The following is a 23,784-nucleotide window of genomic DNA, read 5'->3' as shown; positions in this document are numbered from 1 at the left end:
TGTACTGCGTCTGTAGCTCCATGTATGGCTGTGTACTCCGGCTGTAGCTACTTGTATGGCTGTGTACTGCGGCTGTAGCTCCATGTATGGCTGTGTACGGCGGCTGTTACTCCTAGTATGGTTGTGTACTGCGGCTGTAGCTCCATGTATGGCTGTGTACTGCAGCTGTAGCTCCATGTATGTCTGTGTACTGTGTCTGTAGCTCCATCAATGGCTCTGTACTGCGGCTGTAGCTCCATGTATGGATCTGTACTGCAGCTGTAGCTCCACGTATGGCTGTGTACTGCTGCTGTAGCTCCATGTATGGCTGTGTACTGCGGCTGTAGCTCCATGTATGGCTGATTACTGTGGCTGTAGCTCCATGTATGGCTGTGTACTACAGCTGTATCTCCATGTATGGTTGTGTACTGCGGCTGTAGCTCCATGTATGGCTGTGTACTGCAGCTGTAGCTCCATGTATGTCTGTGTACTGTGTCTGTAGCTCCATCAATGGCTCTGTACTGCGGCTGTAGCTCCATGTATGGATCTGTACTGCAGCTGTAGCTCCATGTATGGCTGTGTACTGCTGTTGTAGCTCCATGTATGGCTGTGTACTGAGGCTGTAGCTCCATGTATGGCTGTGTACTGCGGCTGTAGCTCCATGCATGGCTGTGTACTGCGGCTGTAGCTCCATGTATGGCTGTGTACTGCAGCTGTAGCTCCATGTATGGCTGTGTACTGCGGCTGTAGCTCTATGTATGGCTGTGTACTGTAGCTGTAGCTCCATGTATGGCTGTGTACTGCGGCTGTAGCTCCATGTATGGCTGTGTACTGTAGCTGTAGCTCCATGTATGGCTGTGTACTGCGGCTGTAGCTCCATGCATGGCTGTGTACTGCGGCTGTAGCTCCATGTATGGCTGTGTACAGCAGCTGTAGCTCCTTATATGGCTGTGTACTGCGGCTGTAGCTCCATGTATGGCTGTGTACTGCTGCTGTAGCTCCATGTATGGCTGTGTACTACGGCTGTAGCTCCATGTATGGCTGTGTAATGCGGCTGTAGCTTCATGTATGGCTGTGTACTGCGGCTATAGCTCCATGTATGGCTGTGTACTGCGTCTGTAGCTCCATGTATGGCTGTGTACTGCGGCTGTAACTCCATGTATGACTGTGTACTGTGGCTGTAGCTCCATGTATGGCTGTGTACTGCTGCTGTAGCTCCATGTATGGCTGTGTACTGCGGCTGTAGCTCCATGTATGGCTGTGTAATGTGTCTGTAGCTCCATGTATGGCTGTGTACTGTGGCTGTTGCTCCATGTATGGCTGTGTACTGTGGCTGTAGCTCCATTTATGGCTGTGTACTGTGGCTGTAGCTCCATGTATGGCTGTGTACTGTGGCTGTAGCTCCATGTATGGCTGTGTACTGTGGCTGTATCTCCTTGTATGGCTGTGTACTGCGACTATAGCTCCATGTATGGCTGTGTAAAGCAGCTGTATCTCCGTGTATGGCTGTGTACTGTGACTATAGCTCCATCCGTGGCTGTGTACTGAGGCTGTATCGCCATGTATGGCTGTGTGCTGCAGCTGTAGCTCCATGTATGGCTGTGCACTGCTGCTGTAGCTACATGTATGGCTGTGTACTGCGGCTGTAGCTCCATGTATGGTTGTGTGCTGCGGCTGTAGCTTCATGTATGGCTGTGTACTTTGGCTGTAGCTTCATCTATGGCTGTGTACTGCGGCTGTATCTCCATGTATGGCTGTGTACTGTGGCTGTAGCTTCATTTATGGCTGTGTACTGCAGCTGTAGCTTCATGCATGGCTGTGTACTGATGCTGTAGCTTCATGTATGGCTGTGTACTGCAGCTGTATCTCCATGTATGGCTGTGTACTGCTGCTGTAGGTCCATGTGTGGCTGTGTACTGCTGCTGTAGCTCCATGTATGGCTGTATAAGGCGGCTGTAGCTCCGTGTATGGCTGTGTACTGCTGCTGTAGCTCCTTGTATGGCGGTGTACTGCGGCTGTAGCTCCATGTATGGCTGTGTACTGCGGTTGTATCTCCATGTATAGCTGTGTACTGCTGCTGTAGCTCCATGTATGGCTGTGTACTGCGGCTGTAGCTCCATGTATGGCTGTGTACTGCGGCTGTAGCTTCATGTATGGCTGTGTACAGCAGCTGTAGCTCCTTATATGGATGTGTACTGCGGCTGTAGCTCCATGTATGGCTGTGTACTGCTGCTGTAGCTCCATGTATGGCTGTGTACTGTGGCTGTAGCTCCATGTATGTCTGTGTACTGTGTCTGTAGATCCATGTATGGCTGTGTACTACGGCTGTAGCTCCATGTATGGCTGTGTAATGCGGCTGTAGCTTCATGTATGGCTGTGTACTGCGGCTATAGCTCCATGTATGGCTGTGTACTGCGTCTGTAGCTCCATGTATGGCTGTGTACTGCGGCTTTAACTCCATGTATGACTGTGTACTGTGGCTGTAGCTCCATGTATGGCTGTGTACTGCTGCTGTAGCTCCATGTATGGCTGTGTACTGCGGCTGTAGCTCCATGTATGGCTGTGTAATGTGTCTGTAGCTCCATGTATGGCTGTGTACTGTGGCTGTTGCTCCATGTATGGCTGTGTACTGTGGCTGTAGCTCCATTTATGGCTGTTTACTGTGGCTGTAGCTCCATGTCTGGCTGTGTACTGTGGCTGTAGCTCCATGTATGGCTGTGTACTGTGGCTGTATCTCCTTGTATGGCTGTGTACTGCGACTATAGCTCCATGTATGGCTGTGTAAAGCAGCTGTATCTCCGTGTATGGCTGTGTACTGTGACTATAGCTCCATCCGTGGCTGTGTGCTGCAGCTGTAGCTCCATGTATGGCTGTGTACTGCTGCTGTAGCTACATGTATGGCTGTGTACTGCGGCTGTAGCTTCAAGTATGGCTGTGTACTACGGCTGTAGCTTCATGTATGGCTGTGTACTGCTGCTGTAGCTCCATGTATGGTTGTGTGCTGCGGCTGTAGCTTCATGTATGGCTGTGTACTTTGGCTGTAGCTTCATCTATGGCTGTGTACTGCGGCTGTAGCTCCATGTATGGCTGTGTACTGCTGCTGTAGCTCCATGTATGGCTGTGTACTGCTGCTGTAGCTCCATGTAAGGCTGTGTACGGCAGCTGTATCTTCATGTATGGCTGTGTACGGCAGCTGTATCTTCATGTATGGCTGTGTACTGCTGCTGTAGCTCCATGTATTGCTGATTACTGCAGCTGTTGCTCCATGTATGGCTGTGTATGGCGGCTGAGCTCCATGTATGGCTGTGTACTGCGTCTGTATCTCCATGTATGGCTGTGTACTGCGTCTGTATCTCCATGTATGGCTGTGTACTGCGGCTGTATCTCCATGTATGGCTGTGTACTGCTGCTGTAGCTCGATGTATGGCTGTGTACTGCGGCTGTAGCTCGATGTATGGCTGTGTACTGCGGCTGTAGCTTCATGTATGGCTGTGTACTGCCGCTATAGCTCCATGTATGGCTGTGTACTGTGGCTGTAGCTCCATGTGTGGCTGAGTACTGCGGCTGTAGCTCCATGTGTGGCTGTGTACTGTGACTAGCTCTTTAAGTAAAAGTTTTATTTTCTCTTCATTGGAGAAAATAACATAGAGTCACAGCACAGGAGACATGCTGCAGCATTGTGAGTTTAGGGGTAATACCCAGTCCCTCCAGTAGCCAGTATAGAGACAGGGTCTCCCCCACCCCACTTTAGAGGCAGGGCCTCCCCCCACCCTATTATAGAGACAGGGCCTCCCCCAACCCAATATAGAGATAGGGACTCCCTCCACCCCACTATAGAAACAGGGCCTCCCCCCACCCCACTATAGAGACAGGGCTTCCCCCCACCCCACTATTGAGACAGGACCTCCCCCCACCCTATTATAGAGACAGGGCCTCCCCCAATCCAATACAGAGACAGAGACCCCCCACCTCAGTATAGACACAGGGCCTCCCCCCACCCCACTATAGAGACAGGGCCTCCCCATAACCCCACTATAGAGACAGGGCCTCCACCCCACCCCACTATAGAGACAGGGCCTCCCCTCCACCCAAGTATAGAGACAGGGCCTCCACCCCACTATAGAGATAGGGCCTCCCCCCACTCCAGGATAGAGATAAGGCCTCCCCCGCACCACACTATAGATATAGGGCTTCCCACCGACCCCACTATAGAGATAGGACCTCCCACCCACCCCACCATAGAGACAGGGCCTCCCCCTCACCCCAGTATAGAGACAGGGCAACCTCCCCACCCCACTATATAGACATGTGCAACACCCTCGCCGATGCAATGGCGAGAGAGGGTTTGCGAATACGTCCCACCTGCATGTAATCCCATTACACAACATGGTTCTGATAGGACATAGGGATATTGCAGTGGTGAATCCTGCCTGGCAAGGCAGAGGTTAAGTATTTTGTATAATGCAAGATGCTATTGACCAATGTCTGTGTTACATCCTGTCTCTGTGCACTGAGAGGTAATTGGAGGAGCAGCCACCACCTGACCTAAGGGAGGTAATAAAACCCCCTAGCCAAGAATGTTCTAGAGGAGTCTCTCCCCAGAGAGAGAAGAGAGCAGTCTCTCCCAGAAGGGAGAAGAGACCGGTCCTAGTCAGGCCCTCTGGGTCTGCAGGACGCAAGCAGAGAGTAGTTAGCTGAGCAGCAGCTCAGAGACTCTAGCACACCAGACCAGTGCAGGAAGAGCCTAGCCCCTGCCTGAAGTGGAAGATTAGACTAGAGCTAGTGTAGTGAGGAAAAGGGGTATCATTCCTACCTTCAAGGGTGATACCTGAAGAGATCCAGGACCGAGCTGAAGCCTCCTCTAAGGACACAGCTGCCTCCCAGCCTGCTCTTACATCCAGGCTGGTGAAATACATCCTGTGGCTCCCTCCAAATACCTCTCCAGTACTCCACCTGTTAAAGACACGTTTTCTGCAGTTCCTGCCGGTTGCAATAAACGAACTGTAAGTTGTTTTCTTCAACCTCTGTCTCCGTCTGGTCCCTGCTACTACAACTACCCTCATCACCGGCACCCTGTCCATCACCCAGAGACTCACACTCGGGACATTAAGGGGTTGCCCCAGGGAGATCCGCTATAGCAGCCTCTCCCTCATCTTTTCTTGCCAACACCACCCTGCTGGAGACCTGCCAGGCTGTAGGACAGCCCTCCGGTTCCCCCGTACCAAGCACCGTGACAATAGCGTGCTTAGGCCGCAACCGCCAGCCACTCCGGTACCGCGGGCCCCGGCTGACTCCAGGCCTCACCTCAAGGGCTAGGCCCGGTGGGGGATGTTGCAAGTGGCGTCACGAATCACAGGATATATACTTCTGTGCCTTATCCTGGCACTAAAGACTGTACTTTATTAAGAAACGATTGTACTGCCTAACCCTACTGCCATTCGGGTATAGGCCCAAGTGACTTTGTGTGTTTCACATTGAACTGTTTTACTGCTGCCACGTGCTGTCGAGCTCCGCTCCAGCACTCAGGAGGTTAATTCCTGCAAGAACTGTACCAGCTCTGCTACATCCGGCACTGCCGCGCCTGAAGATTTTTACCTCAGAAACTGTGGCGCAGCAAATAATTCAAGCCCGCCACTTTCACTGGCGGGAAACCCAGAGACATCGCTAAGCTCCGCCCCCTGCGCGTATGGCGCGAATCCTTCCTCAGCGCGCTGTGGCGCAGCAGAAAATTCCGCCCGCCACAACTCCTGGCGGGAAAGACTCAAGCTCCGCCCTCTGGCGCGAAACTCTCCCGCGCTGCAACGCTAGTGAGAGCCCACGAGGTACCTCAGAGTCAGCGCAGCCGCCATCCAGCATCAAAGAGGTTAATTGGCCATCTTGGATTTCTCCACGTGCTGTCTCCTGTCCTGCCGACATGCCGCACAGCCTCCGCGATGAAGAACCAAGTGTCGCATGGCTTGCCCACGAACCTCGGGCACCTTCCTCTGCTGCACCGCTTACTGCTGTCTCCCATACGCAGTCTCCAATGGCGGATTCTCCACAGCGGCTGCCTCCTCCGATTCCGGACCTCCTGAGGATCACCGCGGATGTGAGTACCATGGCCCCCAGGGCCTATATCACAGTGACTGTGACTATATCTCCCTTAGCCCCGGCTGGGGTACAGTCCGGCCTCCCTGCAGAGGGTCAACATCTCCCCATAGGAGGCCCGGCTACAAAAGGGACTTTCTTAAAGGGGCCTGACCCCTTATCTAATGCTGCTGATCGTCCTGCGGAGTATCCAGGACCACCTGCTAAGAGGCCCAGGCTGTCCGGTGAGAACGCCCTGCCAGGCTGTAGGACAGCCCTCCGGTTCCCCCCGTACCAAGCACCGTGACAATAGCGTGCTTAGGCCGCAACCGCCAGCCACTCCGGTACCACGGGCCCCGGCTGTCTCCAGGCCTCACCTCAAGGGCTAGGCCCCGGTGGGGGATGTTGCACATGGCCTCCCCTCTACCCCAGTATAGAAACAGGGCCTCCCCCCACCAGAGTATAGAGATAGGGCCTCCCACCACTCCAGGATAGAGTTAGGGACTACTCACCACCCCCCTATAGAGATAGGGCTTCCCCTCACCCCACTATAGAGATAGGGCCTCCCCCAACACCCCAGTATAGACAGACACACACACACAGAGGGCCTTACCAAGAGCCTTCTGAAGTGCCAGTGAGGATGCCAGTGATGTCACCGCTGGAGTACAGGAGCAGGCAGCAGGCATTGGAGCACCGGGGCCCCTCAGGCATCGTAGCACCGGGACCCAGCAGGTATCAGGGCCCACTGGAGGATTCTCCGGTACTCCGGTGGGCCAATCCAACACTAGTTCAACCCCTTATCTCCGACACTAGTTTTCAGCTCAATGACCCGACTCGATTTTTCGAAACTGACATGTATCATGATAATTGGTTAGAACTTCAGAATGTTTTAACATATCCAGGTGATTTTGAGATTGTTTTCCCGTGACACATTGGGGCACATTTACTTACCCGGTCCAGTCGCGATCCAGCGGCGCGTTCTCTGCTCTGGATTCGGGTCCGGCCGGGATTTATGAATGTAGTTCTTCCGCCGTCCACCAGGTGGCGCTGCTGCGCTGAAAGTCATCTCAACGCGCCGGAATGCACCACCTCGGACCAGGTGAAGGTAAGCGCTCCCCAAGCGACACTTTTTCGGTTTTTAAATGCGGCGGTTTTTCCGAATACGTCGGGTTTTCGTTCGGCCACGCCCCCCGATTTCCGTCGCGCGCATGCCGGCGCCGATGCGCCACAATCTGATCGCGTGCGGCCCGGGGAAATTCAGGTACATTCGGCGCAAATCGGAAATATTCGGGTAACACGTCGGGAAAACGCGAATCGGGCCCTTAGTAAATGACCCCCATTGTACTCCACATTCGTTTTAAATTTAAGTGATAATTTTTGCGTTTCGTTCAGAAAAAAAATAAAAATTTGGCAAAAGTGTGTAAAATTTCTTCATTTTTAAAGTTTAAATTGTTCCGCTTTCCAGATAGGAAATAAAACTACCCAAAAAGCTTGATAATTAACATTTACGGAATGTCTGCTTTTGGTATGATTTTTTATGCATTCTCCCCTTTTTCTAGGATGTTATGAGGTGCAGAACTTTAAGTGCAATTTTTCAGATTTTCATGAAAATCGCAAAAATTTAAATATTGAGGGACAACTAAGCTTCCAAGTGACTTTGAAAGGCCTAAATAACAGTAAAACCCCATAAATTACCCCAAACTTCACCCCTCAACGTATGTAAAACAACTTCTATTAACCCCTTCCGCGCGCCGGGTCCCGGTGCATAGAGAGGGCTCGTGGGTCGAGCCCTTTCCATAGCCGGTAAGTCTTTGCTGCATACTGCAACAAAGGCTTACCGGTAACACATTGCTTTCACGTTGATCGGCCCCGGGAAGGGCTTCAAAAAGATGTGGGCGCCGCCATCTTGCCGCGGATCGTTGCTCCTCGATGATGTCACGGGGAACGGCTATCCATTGCCATGATAGCTTCAGGATTCACAAAGGCCCGAAGCTGTCTTGTTTTAACCCATTCATTACAATGTGCTATCAGCACATTGTAATGAATGAGGAGTAAAATCCCCATATACTGCCATATTGCAGTATGGCAGTATATGGCAGGATCGATCAGACAACCTAGGGCTAAAGTACCCTAGGGAGTCTAAAAAATAGCAAAAGTAAAAATAAAAAAAAGTTAAAAAAAAAAATGATAATAAAAAAACCTAAAAATTCAAATCACCCCCCTTTCTCTAGAACTGATATAAATATTAATAAACAGTCAAAATCATGAACACATTAGGTATCTCCGCATCCGAAAATGCCCAATCTATCAAAATAAAATAACGTTTTTTCACTGCGTTTAACCCCATAACGGAAAATAGTGTCCAAATCGAAAATGTTTGAAAAATATAAAAAAAATAATAAAAAGTGATCAAAAGGTTGCACAGTCCTAATAATTATAGCAATGAAAACGCCATCAAAAGTAGCAAAAAATTACACCACTCACAGCTCCATACACCAAAGTATGAAAAAGTTATTGGCGCCAGAAGATGGCAAAATCCCCCAAAAAATTTTTGTACAGGAGATTTTCATTTTTTTAAATGTATGCATACATTATAAAACCTATACAAATTTGGTATCCACGTAATCATACCGACCCAAAGAATAAAGTGGACATGTCATTTGCTGCGCATTGTGAAAGCTGTAAAATCCAAGCCCACAAGAAAACGTCGCAAATGTGTTTTTTCACCATTTTGACTGCATTTGGAATTTTTTTCCCGCTTCCCAGTACATGGCATGGAATATTAAATGCCATCACTACAAAGTGAAATTTGTTACGCAGAAAATAAGCCATCACATCGCTCTTTATGGGGAAAAATAAAGTTATCAATTTTTGAAGGTGGTGAGTGAAAAATGGAAGTGAAAAAACTAAAAAAGGCCAAGTCGTTAAATCTATTAACCCTTTAAATGTTTCACATGGTTTTAAACAATATGAACCTGCAATTTAGAAACTTTTGAATTTTTTGGGAAAATATATTCATTTAGGCCAAAACTGACAGTTTCATAATGAATGAAATGATGGAACGCTCTGCAAAAATTCAATGCCCAATTTTCCCCAAGTGTAGCGATACCCCATATGTGGTGGTAAACTTCTGTACTGGCGCACGGCCGGGCATAGGGTAGAAGCGGCGTCATTCACAGCAGATTTGTATTGTCACAATACACAAACTACAAAAATGTAAATTTTTTTGGTAATGCGAACATATGAGGCTTATTATTTGCGGGGTGAGAAACACTTGGTGCTGATCGTAATGGGAAACTAATATTATATCTTTGTATATTCTCTGGTTCACTACTATTATGGTGATACCTCATTTTTATAGGTTTTCAATTTTACTGAACAAAACCAATATTGGAGAAAATCGCATTGCTTTTGCGATCAACAACTTTTCAGGGCCATAACTTTTGTATTTTTCTATTGACAGATCTGGTTGAGGGCTTGTTTTTTGCAAAAAGAGTTGTTCTTTTCAGTCCTATTATATTAAAGCGCATAACTTTTTTTGATAACTTTTTAGAACATTTTTTGTGATGGTGTTTGATGAAAAATTGTATATTACTGGAAGTTTTATGTGTTTTTTTTTTTACGTCGTTCACCGAGCGGGTTCAATATTGATTTAGATTTATTGTACAGTTTAATACGGACCCAGTGATACCAAATATGTACTTTTTTTGGTATTTTTGTGTTTTATATACTTCATTAGCATTTTATGTGCAACTGGGGAGATTATGGGACTTTAATTAATTAATTAATTTATTATTATGAAATGATTTTTACTTTTTTTTTACATTTTTCACACATTCCATATTTGGGCTTGAACAAGTATTTATCCGATCGTACACCCCAGTGTACTATGCAAGTAACTGAGCATGCGCAGATGCAGGAGGGATCGGATCCCCCGGTAAGCTCATCGGGGGGGGTCCAATCCACGGGGGAGATACTTACACGCCGCGGTCATGCTTGTAAGGGGTTAAACACCCGGGATCGGAGTATTTCTGATCCCGGGTATAAGTGCCGGGTCTGGACTGTGGAATCACAGACCAACACCGGCACCAGCAAGACCCGGTGTCCCAAAATCTTTTTCTGATGCTACAACGTAGAAAGGCGTCGCGTCAGAAGTACCCTTAATGACCGCCGTAGATTCCCAATAGGGTGGTCATTAATGGGTTAATAGTTCATACATTTAAAGATGCAGCGATACCAAATTTGAATAAGTGGTCTGCGACTGTGAAGAAGTTGAAAGACCGTACGTATAAGAAACATGAGGTACTGGAGTCAGAGGTACCTCTGTACCTCTGACTGCCGCAAACTGAATCGTCCTGAAGGCATCCTGCTGTCCTTGCTCCGTGTCTAGTTTTTTCTTATGCCTCTGCTTGCATTTCCAGCTCCAGGGTTCTAAGACATGCAGTTTCATCGAGTTTAGAGACTTAAAAGCACAATCTGCACCTTTACCACCACTGGTAAAAATACCTATCTTTCTCCAATTGGAGGTGCCTAAATGTTATGGTTCCTATGTCTTCTATAAAGCTACTAGTAGTGTAGATTTGTACAGTGTTAGCCATGGAGAGCAGAAGAAGAGTGAAGAAATCAGGCGATACCTTTTTGAGGCTAACTGAGTATATTTGATGGTGAGCTTTCGAGAATACTTTCGACATGACATGATGTTATGCATGAAACAGAAAATTCACAGCATTTTATACACACTAAACAGTGATCATCAAAGGATATTAAAAAAACCTCTAAAACAACAGATTGATAAAAACAGGGACATCTTATTTACAACAGGATGGCAATAAAAACATTAAAAACCTATGAGGCGAGACACATGAGCCCTGGCTCTTATCTGCCTGTGGCCTCCAGGTCAGAGGTAGGAGGTCATGAAGCTGGCATGGATGTTAAGACCACTTTGCAAGGTGTTGAATCTCCTCATTAATTTATACTCCCATTCTTTCCTTTCCCTCTGTGTCTTAAAATGTCCCATTAAAACAGTAATCTGCAAATCTTCCATAGTGTGGTCCTCTCTGGAGAAATGTGCAGCCACTGGAAGATCTTTCCTTTCATTTTTAATATCAGCTCTGTGTGAGTTCATACGTTGATGGAGTCTCTGACCTGTTTCTCCAACATAAAGGCCTGTGGTTGGACACTGCTGACACATAATAAGGTAGACCACATTAGAGGACCTGCAGGAAAAGGTCCCCTTGATCTGATGTACCTGCTGTGATTGGGGTACAGGTACCTGGTCACCTGTGCGGATGTGCTGGCACGTTTTACACCTGCTTTGCAGGCAGGGTGAGGTACCATACCGCGGTTTTAACACTAACGAAACTAAGCACCGGCACCAGCTCACCCTGAGCTGGTGCTCGGTGTTTACAGCTTACACCTACCATTTGAAATGGTAGGTTTCCTTTAAGCTAGTAGTGGTGGAACCCCTGCTGATCCTGGTTTGGCAAAGTTTGCACACCACAGTCCGTCGGTCATCCGGTGTTTCTTTAAAGAACCTCCAGACTTCTGAAAATCTATCCCTCGCCACGGGAGCTTGACTACGGGCAACATTTGGCAGTGATGCACCAGCTCTGGCCCTGCCTCTCCGTCTGGCCCCACCACTGCCTCTTCCAACCTGTTCTGCTATAGGACTCGCCTCCGTCTCAGAAGCACTGTGTTCACCCGGCCTCTCAACCCAGCTTGGGTCTGTCACCTCATCATCCTCCGATCCCTCAGTCTGCTCCCCCCTCGGACTTCCTGCCCTGACAACAACTTCACCACTGTCTGACAACCGTGTCTCCTCATTGTCTGACACCTCTTTACACACTTCTTCCACTACGTCAATAATGTCATCATCACCCACAGACTGCGACTGGTGGAAAACCTGGGCATCGGAAAATTGCTCAGCAGCAACCGGACAAGTGGTTTGTGACTGTGGGAAGGGTCCAGAAAACAGTTCCTCAGAGTATTCCGGTTCAAATGCCAAATTTTCCTGGGAGGGGGCAGACTGGGGGGAAGGAGGCTGAGGTGGAGGAGCTGGAGGAGTGCTGATTTCGGTGACATGGGTGGACTGCGTGGAAGACTGACTGGTGGACAAATGGCTAGAAGCATTGTCCGCAATTCACAACATCACCTCTTCGCACTGTTCTGGCCTCAACAGTGCTCTACCACGAGTCCCAGTAACTTGAGACATGATGAACCTAGGGAGTGTAGCTCTGCGGCGTTCCCCTGCTCCCTCATCAGCAGGTGGTGTCTCACCCCGCCCAGGACCACGGCCTCTGACCCCTGCAGTAGTTGGACACCCACGTCCACGCCCTCGTCCTCTACCCCTAGCCCTCGGGTTTAACATTTTCCAAATTAAAGTGTAAACTTTTAATTTTTTTTTTTGTGTGTTTATTTTTTTATTTTTTATTTTTTGTTAACAAAACGTTGCTATCCTATTGCTATGGCTAGTTTCTAACCTACACTGACAGCACACAACTGGATTTTGTGCTGTGCCTGATGACTTTGAGCTATAAAATGAAATAAAGGTAAAAAAAAAAAAAATCAGCAGATTCTGCCTAATTCTAATCAAACCCCTAATAAATTGTCCCACTTTGGTGTTTGAGGTGGATATGCGTGTCACTAAGAGCTAAACACAACGGAGGTCTCCCAGCAAATTCCTCACAATATGGTACTAGCTGCAATTCTAATGCCAGCAAGCCCAGCCACAAGCAAACAAAAAAAAGGAAAATATAACGCTATTGTAGGCCTAAGTAAGCCGTTGGGGTTCTCCTATGGCTATTTTGTAGCCTACACTGAAAGCACACTGCTTTGCAAGATGAGTTTGAGCTATAAAATGAAATAAAGGTAAAAATAAAATAAATCAGCAGACTCTGCCTAATTCTAATCAAAGCCCTAATAAATTGTCCCACTTTGGTGTTTGAGGTGGATATGTGTGTCACTAAGAGCTAAACACAACGGTAGCAAGTCCCCCTGCAAATTCCTCACAATATGGTACTAGCTGCACTACTAGTGCCAGCAAGCCCAGCCACAAGCAAATAAAAAAAAATGTATAACGTTATTGTAGCCCTAAGAAGGACTGTTGGGTTCTTGTAGAATCACTCCTGCCTAACACTATTCTAATAGAACACCCTAACGCTTTCCCTGACCAGCAGCAGCTCTCTCCCTAGCGGCATCCAGACACAGAATGATCTGAGCAGCGCAGGCAGGGGCTAGTCTATTCCAGGGTCACCTGATCTGGCCAGCCAACCACTGCTATCGACGTGTAAGGGTACCACGTCATGCTGGGTGGAGTGCAGAGTCTCCTGGCTTGTGATTGGCTCTGTTTCTGGCCGCCAAAAAGCAAAACGGCGGGAGATGCCATTTTCTCGAGCGGGCGAAGTATTCGTCCGAGCAACGGGCAGTTTCGAGTACGCTAATGCTCGAACGAGCATCAAGCTCGGACGAGTATGTTCGCTCATCTCTAGTCCTGACCTGATGACAATATTGCTATTGTCTTTCTGTTTACATTTTTTTTGCATCACTTCTATGTTCATTGTGTATAAAATCTGTATCACTACAGTATGCCTGTTATACCATGCCCGAAGAAGGGACCTAAGCTATTCCGAAAGCTTCCTTGTAACATCATCCAGTTAGCTATTAAAAGGTATCACAATCTCAAGAAGGTTATTTTATTCGACCTATCAAAAGCAAAAAAAATGTAATTGCACTGTCTAATAGTTACCACCTAACAGAATAGCCCACTTTTATTTTGTGACTTTTATATTGAAAGACACTGCTCACTAGGCATAATGGGGGTTAAGAGACCCCCCTTTCTAAAGATGTGGGTCACAGATGTGGGACCTTAATGTAACATACATTTAAGTGAGCAAATGAGGAGGTTGCTGAGGAATTGAATCAAATGAATTTAGTGGTTTTTAACTCAAGCATGTGTACATGCTGAAACAGGCACCAATCTTTGTTTAGCTGTTAATGGGTTATTTTTTTGTGAAAAATAACTTTTAAAATATGCAAATGAGCCCCAGTGACTCCTGTGTATGTCACAAAAGCCCCTTCTGTCTCCGTCGGATGCTAAATATTCACACTTTCCTTCTGCACTTATGCTTGCCTCCTCTCTCCTTTCCCCTGCCTGAGAGTCGCCTTTTTCACGTAAAAATTGTTATTAACAGCTAAATAAAAAAACAGTCCTGTTGCAGGGGGCACACATCAGTGTGTAAGTACAGTGAGTACAAGTATTCAGACCCCTTTGAATATTTCACTCTGATTTATTGCAGCCAATTGGTTAAATAAAAAGTAATTTTTTTGCTCATTAATGTACACTCTGCACCCCATTTTGACATGAAAAAAAACTGAAAATTTTTTTGCCAATTTATTAAACTATAAAAACTAAACTATCACATGGTTATAAGTATTCAGACCCTTTGGTGTGACCCTTTGGTTGATTTCCTTTTAGTCCTTTCATATGATAACTTGTTCAGTTTAAAAGAATATATGAATGCTATATTTGTTTTATATGTTTTATCAAAATTGGCACTGTGACAAGACATAGAGAAGGACGTTTTTCTGTATTGTTGGCAGTTGACATTCAAGGTCCTTTATCGCCAGCCTAACCTGGGGGTGAAGATCGGAGAGTTTTTCAGGACTTATTGGACCTTTATTGGGACAAGAAAATATACCACATGTAGGTTTCCTTTCCTTGCATTCTTGGCTTGAATATTCATAATAGCTAAGGTTAGTACTTGACTATCGAGGAATATGGAGCTTTACAAAACTTAAAAAAAAGAATCAGACCTTTGTCATCAAAGAAGCGGATAAAGAGGGCAATGTAGAACTTTGGCCTGCTGACATGTACCTTACAGAAGCCAAACAACAACTTAATAATAAGTCATGCTACACACCCCAACCATGCAATCCCACTAATGTCTTTAAGGACAAAATGGATAGACTTCTGGACATGGCAGCCAGACATGGAATTATCAACAAAAGTTTCACAAAAGTTTCTTTTGTGTTTACTTTTTATTTGCTCCCCAAAGTCTATAAATCTTTGTCCACACCACTGGGCTGGCCAATTGTCACAAGTAAAGGAGGTCTGTGTGAAAATGCCACTATTTATATAGATTATTATCTACAACCCATGGTTTTGTCATTACAATCTTTTGTAAGGGACTTTATACATAATAAATACATTTGGAGATTTATTCTTTACCATCAGAAACATATATTGTAACATTGAAGGCATTGTACATCAATATTGCCCACCGGAATGGTTTACAGGTGGTTACATATTTTCTGGATTTCATTTGGTCTAGCAACAACAGACATGACTCTATTGTTTTGGATTTGCTGGACTTTTTGCTTAAACATACTTTTTTACCATACCTTCTAATGGCAGGTATCAGGGACTGCTATGGGTTCTAGATGTGTGCCCTCCTACACCAACCTGTTTTTAGGATCTGGGAGAAAATGCAAGTCTGTCTGTCCTTTGTTCCAAAAATACACTCTTAGTTGGGTTGGATTTATCGATGACATTCTGTTCTTTTGGAGTGGTCCTTTGTCCCTCTATCATCAATTCATCCAGCAGCTCAACAATAAGCCTCTGAATATCTTTCTCACTTCTCAAATTTTTCGGATTTCTGCATAGTTTTTGGTTCTAAAGTTCATAATCTAAGATGAAAAAGTTGTTATCTCTATGTTCTGAAAACACACGGCTACCAGTAGGCTACTACACTTTAACAGTTTCCCCTTCAATCATCTACAGATGAAACACAACTGTATGAGTGAGCAAAACTTTCAACATATTTTTTGCAATTCACACAACAACTCAGTAAACATGGATACCCCAAAAGAGTTGTCTCAAAGGCCTGTAGATGAGCACAGTCATTTCCAACGTCCAACTTCCATCAAACTTAAAGGTAACACTTTAGGTAACAACATAATTGCAAGACCCGAGACCTGCAGGTAGTGGGTCTTGATGTAATAAGGGCAAACCCTAGGGGTGGAGAAATCACCCCTAACCTGATGCACTGTGAAGAGCCTTGGATCTATAAATTGTGTAGTCACCAGTGAGAATTCATGAAGACCTTCTGTTCACAGGCTTTTATAAAAGATCCTAGATCGGGGTTCCCATTATTTAAGCTGAAGGGGCGGGCTACTCCTTGGAAATTGGATTTGGATTTTCCACCTACTGGTATTTAAAGGAAACCTACCATCACAGATCTACTTAATAAGGTAGATCTGATTGTAGGATGATTCTTTTATCCTATCTTCCACATAGTATATTTGTATAATCAATTAATTCAGTCTAATTAGTTAAAAACCTTATCTTGGTAAGGTAGCTGTGGACACTCATCTGAGAATACAAGCAATTAGTACCACTGATTCAATGCTTCACATTTTCTCTCCTATCCACAGGTAAATACTTTAATTTTGTACAAGAAACTTTCCATAAAACATTTTCATCATGCAATCAGCAAAACATGGAAAAACTTTAGGGTACTTATCTCAGTCCTGAGGATAGCAGAGAAAATGTGAAGACCTATCAACTTATGGGGAGGAGGGAGGATAATTTTGGGGAGAGGAAGATCACATCACAATGACAAAACGTGTGGGGTATGCCTCTCCGGCCCTACTTTCTTCTACTTGCTGACCCCATATAAGCAATTCAAACACTGGTCCCGAATGACATGTGCTTAGGCTTACTCACACTTACTGTACATCTTGTTTGACCAGAAGCAGCCTTAACTTGTTTGATAGTTGTCTGCATTACCCTTAGTTACCATAGTGTAAACCAATGGTGACAAACCTATGGCATGGGTGCCAGAGGCGGCACTCCGAGTTCTTTCTGTGGGCACCTCTTCCATCGACCCAGCACACCAGACAGGATTTCTGCAGTTCCAAGCTACTTAAAAGATGCTGCTTTCATTGATATTTTAAAGTGACTTACTTTGCTACTTGGGACTGTAGGAAGAGGGAGAATGTGTAGACAGGGCCTAATTATCTCTGAAGGACTTTCTGCTTCTCTATGTACAGAGGGACACTGGAAAAAAGCTGCAATTATGCAAATTTTCCCTAGTTTTGTACGTTTTTTAATAACAAAGAGCAATAAGATACTTTAATTTTTGGTTGGCACCTAGCGATAAATAAAGGTGATTTGGGTTTGCAGTTTGGGCACTCGGGTGCTAAAAGGTTCGCCATCACTGTGCTATGGGGTCTTGTACCTGAGCTATATGCTCAACAACACTTCTATGTGGTGTGCGCATCTGCTCCCAAGTCTCTTTAGCAATGTCCAAGAGCCCTCGTACATGTCTTCCATAAAGGAGTTCAAAGGGTGCAAACCCTGTAGAAACTTGTGGAACCTCCCTTAAAGAAAACATTAGATACAGTAGAACACAATCCCAGTTTTTCCCGTTTTTATCCACCACCTTTTTTAACATGCCATTCAGTGTCCTATTAAATCTTTCCACTAGCCATTGGTCTGTGAATAATACACAGAGGTGCGCAAATATGTAACTTTTAACAGCAAGCACAACATTTAAGTAATCTTGGACATGAAAGGTGTTCCCTGGTCTGTCAGGATTTCTTTAGGGATACCAGTTTGGGTGAACATTTGGAACAGCTCTTTAGCTATGACCTTAGATGAGGTATTCCTGAGCGGTATTGCTTCTGGATGGCGGGTTGCATAGTCTAGGACAGTGATGGTGAACCTTTTAGAGATCGAGTGCCCAAAGTGAGACTCAAAAACCACTAGCTTTTCCCAAAGTGCCAACACAGCACTAGGCAGTAACAAATGTATTGCTACCAGAATCTTTGAGCTCCAATCCGACACCTTTTCACTTTTTGGACAGGACCAAGCAGCACAGGATGGGTCACTTTACAATAGCAGGGCACTACTTGGACTACATGAGACTGCAGGAAGATGCCATGTCTGGCAAACTCTGTGCCTGGGAGACAGCCTGTGTGCCCACAGAGATGCCTCCGAGTGCCATCTCTGGCACCAGTGCCATAGGTTCGCCACCACTGGTCTAGGATCACTAACATGTGTTGGTGACCCCTGGCACATTTAGGAAGTGGACCCACCAGATCCATAGCAACACCCTCAAATGGGATTTCAATAATTGAAAGGAGGATGAGTGGGTTGCGAAAATTCAGCCGAGGAGTGTTAATTTGACACTCAGGACAGGACTTGCAAAATACATCAACCCCTTAAATAGATACCTGGCCAGAAAAAGTTTCTCTCAATTCGCTCTCTGATCTTCTCAACCCTTAGATGTCCCCCTAACACATGCAAATGAGCTACTTCAAATATCGTTGTCACATAGCACTGGGGTACAACAAGCTGCTCTATTACATCAGTTAGGTTTTTTTCACCCTATGCCTAAGTCATTGGGGCGCATTTACTTACCCGGTCCTGTCGCAATCCAGCGGCACGTTCTCCGAGGAGGATTCGGGTCTTCCGGCGATTCACTAAGGTCGTGCGCACGATGTCCAGCAGGTGTCGCTGCTGCCCAGAGGTCCGCCAGAGTTCACCATCCTATTCCTGGTGCATGTAAGTGTGTGTCAAGCAACACTTTTTTTTTTTAAATAGCAAGGTTTTTGCGAATCCGTCAGCCACGCCCACCGTTTTTCGTTGCATGCAAGCCGGCGCAGATGCGACACAATCCGATCGCGTGCGCCAAAAACCCGGAGCAATTCGGCGCAAAACGGTAAAATTCGGAAAACCGTGATTCGGACCCTTAGTAAATGTGCCCCATTGTGTACTATAAAATGGGCATACACCAACCCAATGCCTGTTTCTTGGAGTACACCGTTAATGACTTTTACATTGTTCGATACTAAAGTTTCCCCTAGAGATTTGTAATTGGAAAAGTTCTAAATCAGGAACTGTTTCCTCAGTAAAATTATCAGGTTCCTCTTGCTCTAAAGGTACAGCACTGGCTCAGCTGAGGTATCAGACATAGCGACATGTTCAGACAGGTTAACATCATCGTACACATTATACAAATTACTGTTTTTATTTTCCCACAAATCCGAAAATAAGGGAAAATCTCAACCAATAATGGCACTGTGTAACAAGTTTTTAGCCACGCCACCTTCATGGCTTACTGACCATTGCCACATCAGTGGGATATTCTTTAGTGTCCCCATGGATACAAATTACACCCTGGATTTTGTCAGGGTCCACAAGACTTGCATGTATCAAAGTCACCAGACTCCAAGTGTCCAGCAATGCCAACACAGAATGACCTTCTATTTGTACCACACAAGTTTGTCCCTCAGATTCATTGTCCATATGAGCAGTACACGAAGGTCTAGAAAACAGGGACACACGCCTTCCCAAGTGTTAGGATCAGTGGATCCTCTGGACCACCGCGGGAGATGTAACTAGCCAACACCCGGAACCGGAGCCTAGCGGCACCTGGTTTTCACCAGAGCCCGCCGCAAAGCGGGTTGGACTTGCTGCGGCAGGATACCACTAGGTCGTTCCCAGGTGTGACTAGCCCACGGTGGTAGCCGAGGTCGAGGTACCTTAACGGATGACAAACTCGTAGTCGGGTCCAGGCACAGGGTCAGGGCAGGCGGCAGAGATGCAACGTCAGGTTCAAGTCCGGGGTCAGCAACAGGAGGTCCAGGCAGGAGGGAACGGGAACACAGGCACACAGCAACAGGGAGGAACACAGGTAACACGGCAACACAGAACTCAGGAACGGGAACACACAGGAATACACTGGAACGCAGGAATACGCAGGAACACAGCAATACTCGCTAGGAAGCTTTCTCTAAGGCTAAGAGGCACAAAGATCCGGCAGGGAATGATGGGAGACAAAGGGTTATATACAAAACAGGAAATGACCAATACTAATCACCTGTGCGCTGGCCCTTTAAATCTTGAGGCAGTGCCGCGCGCGCGCCCTAGGGAGCGGGGCCGCGCGCGAGACCCAGTACGGACGGGAGCGGGAGCCAGGAGAGGTGAGTGCACCGGAGCAGCAGTGGGGCAGCGGAGGGAGGCACGGGTGCACCCGCGATCCGCGATATGGATCGCGGGGGTGCCCGCAACGGAGGCACGGGTGCACCCGCGATCCGCGGTATGGATCGCGGGGGTGCCCGTGACAGTACCCCCCCCCCTTCGGCCTCCCCCTCTTCTTTTTGGTCCCAAGAAACCTCTGGAGGAGAGTCCGATCAAAAATATTCTCTTCAGGCTCCCAGGATCTCTCCTCAGGCCCGAACCCCTTCCAATCTACAAGGAAGAACCGCTTACCCCTTACGAACTTCATGTCCAGAACCTCCTTGACTTCATATACATCTGGAGAATCAGCCTCAGGAGCCGGAGGAGGGGATTGCTGGGAGAAGCGGTTCAAGACGACTGGCTTCAGGAGGGATACATGAAAGGAGTTCGGGATGCGCATAGATGGAGGAAGGCGGAGCTTGTATGCCACTTGATTAATGCGCTTGATTACCTCAAAGGGGCCAAGGAACCGGGGCCCAAGTTTATAGCTGGGTATCTTAAGCCGGACGTATCTGGAGGATAGCCATACTTTGTCACCAGGAGAGAAGACAGGAGGAGCTCGACGTCTTTTATCAGCCTGGGTCTTGGTACGGTCTGAAGCTCGTAGAAGGGACTGGCGGGTCTGGTCCCAAACAGCCTTGAGATCCTGCACCAGATCCTCCACCGCAGGGACAACAGAGGGAGTAGACAGCGGGAGAGGTGGGCGAGGAATACGTCCATAGACCACGAAGAACGGAGCCGAACCAGTAGATCCCGAGTCCAGAGAATTGTAAGAGAACTCAGCCCAAGGTAGAAGGTCAGTCCAATTGTCTTGACGGGCTGAGACGAAGTGGCGCAAGTAGCAGCCCAAAGTCTGGTTCACCCTCTCTACTTGACCATTCGACTGAGGGTGGTAAGCAGAAGAAAAGTCAAGGATGACCTGCAGTTGGTTACATAAAGAACGCCAGAATTTAGAGACAAACTGGACTCCTCGATCGGACACAATGTGAAGCGGAAGGCCATGCAGACGGAAGATATGTTTGAAGAACAAACTGGCAAGCTGTGGAGAAGACGGAAGACCTGGAAGGGGAACAAAATGGGACATTTTGGAAAACCGGTCCGTCACCACCCAGATGACAGTATTGCCCGAGGAGACAGGCAAATCAGTAACAAAGTCCATTGCCACGTGAGACCACGGGCGACTGGGTATCGGCAACGGGAGTAACAGTCCAGCCGGTTTGAGACGAGAGGCTTTATTGCGGGCACAGGAGGAGCAGGATCCCACAAACTCCCGAACATCTTTGACCAGGTCTGGCCACCAGTAATAGCGGGAGATGAGGGCCAAGGAGCGCTGCACCCCAGGGTGCCCAGCAAGACAAGAAGAATGTCCCCAAGACAGAATCCTCTTCCTGAGAGCAGGTCTAACATACGTCTTGCCAGGAGGCAGCTGCCGAAGGTCCACCGGAGCTGCAACAACAAGTTGATCAGGAGAAATTATGTGCCGAGGAACTGGTTCATCTCCAACAACATCTGACGAACGGGACAGAGCATCAGCCTTGATATTCTTGTCTGCCGGACGAAAATGAATCAGCAAGTCAAAGCGGGAGAAGAACAAAGACCACCGGGCTTGCCTGGGATTCAGGCGCTGGGCTGTCTGGAGGTACAGAAGATTCTTGTGGTCAGTGTACACACAAACAGGATGGAGAGCTCCCTCCAGAAGATATCGCCATTCTTCAAGAGCAAGTTTGATGGCTAATAGTTCTCTGTCTCCAATGGAATAATTTCTCTCAGCAGGAGAAAAAGTCTTGGAAAAGAAACCGCAAGTCAAAGTTCGGCCCTTGGGCCCTTTCTGAGTGAGCACCGCTCCAGCTCCTATGGAGGATGCGTCCACCTCCAGAAGAAAGGGTTTGTCCGTATCTGGCCTAGAGAGTACGGGAGCCGAGGAGAAAGCAGACTTTAACTTGGAGAAGGCCATTTCAGCAGCTGGAGACCAGGCACGTGGATTGGCACCCTTCTTGGTGAGCGCCACGATGGGGGACACCAGAGTGGAGAAATGGGGAATAAACTGACGGTAATAGTTCGCAAACCCCAGGAACCTCTGTATGGCTCGGAGACCCTCTGGACGTGGCCACTGAAGAACTGCAGACAGCTTCGCGGGGTCCATCTGAAGGCCTCTGTTGGAAATTATGTAACCAAGGAAGGGAAGGCAGTGCTGGTGAAAGAGGCATTTTTCTAACTTGGCATAGAGGTGATTGGAACGAAGTCGACCTAGAACTTGTCGTACGTGTGCCTGGTGGGACTCAAGGTCTGGAGAGTACACCAAGATGTCATCGAGGTAGACCACGACACAAGTATAAAGAAGGTCCCGAAAAATGTCGTTCACAAACTCCTGAAAAACAGCAGGGGCATTACACAGTCCAAAGGGCATCACTAGGTACTCAAAGTGCCCGTCACGGGTGTTAAACGCCGTCTTCCACTCATCACCTTTGCGGATCCGGATGAGATTGTAAGCCCCACGGAGGTCCAGCTTGGAGAACACCTTGGAACCACGTAGGCGATCAAAGAGTTCTGTAATCAACGGCAGAGGGTAACGGTTTTTTACCGTGATCTTATTCAGCCCACGATAGTCTATACAGGGACGTAGGGAGCCGTCCTTCTTGGTAACGAAGAAAAACCCTGCGCCAGCCGGAGAGGAGGACTTGCGTATAAAACCCCTCTGCAGATTCTCCTTGATGTAGTCGGACATGGCTAGAGACTCAGGTACTGAAAGAGGGTAGACACGACCTCTGGGAGGAGTGGCGCCAGGAAGAAGATCCACAGGGCAATCATAGGGACGATGTGGTGGTAGAATCTCCGCCTGCTTCTTGGAGAAAACGTCCGAAAAGTCCCGATAACAAGCTGGCAGACCCTCCAGAGACTTGGGAGCCAGAGTCGAAGTCCTCACAGGTAGCGGACGGGGAACCTGCATACAACGTGAAGCACAGTTCGGACCCCAACGGAGGATATGCCCGGAGGACCAGTCCAGTACAGGGGCATGAAGCTGCAACCAGGGGAGACCCAGCAGTAGAGCAGATGTGCTTTGGGGCAGCACAAAAAACGAAAGTCTCTCTTGATGTAGGGCACCAACTTGCAGAAGCAGGGGCTCCGTGCGAAACCAGATGGGTACGGAAAGAATCTGACCATTGACCGAGGCAATAGACAATGGCTTCTCAAGACGAACCACCGGGAAGTGATGCCGAGAGACCAAGGCTGCATCCACGAAGTTCGCTGTAGAGCCCGAGTCCAGGAAGGCAGTAACCTGGATCTGGGTACCGGTGCCAACGCTGAGGAGCACGGGAAGAGTCAGACGTGGAGAAGCTGTATTTACACCTAGGGACGCTTCTCCCAAGAAGCCTAGGTGCTGGCGTTTCCCGGACGTTGAGGACGGACAGGACAGGAACCGATGAAATGCTCAGGGCTGGCACAGTACAGACATAGGTTCTCCTGTCGGCGTCTTGAACGCTCACGTAGAGTGAGCCGGGTTCGGTCAACCTGCATGGGTTCCTCAGCAGAAGATTCAGGCGGACCCAGGAGCGGTCTTTGGAAGACTGGCGCCAGGCGAGGAATGCGTCTAACACGGCCTTGGGGATACTCGGAGCGTAGTTCCTCAGCTCGCTCCTTAAACCGAACATCAATTCGAGTGGCCAAGGTGATGAGGTCACTCAGAGTAGATGGAAGATCCCGAGCTGCCAGTGCGT

The sequence above is a fragment of the Engystomops pustulosus genome, chromosome 1 (assembly GCF_040894005.1).
Source record: "Engystomops pustulosus chromosome 1, aEngPut4.maternal, whole genome shotgun sequence".
NCBI classification, from domain to species: domain Eukaryota; kingdom Metazoa; phylum Chordata; class Amphibia; order Anura; family Leptodactylidae; genus Engystomops; species Engystomops pustulosus.
Note: the sequence above shows the minus strand (reverse complement) of the source record.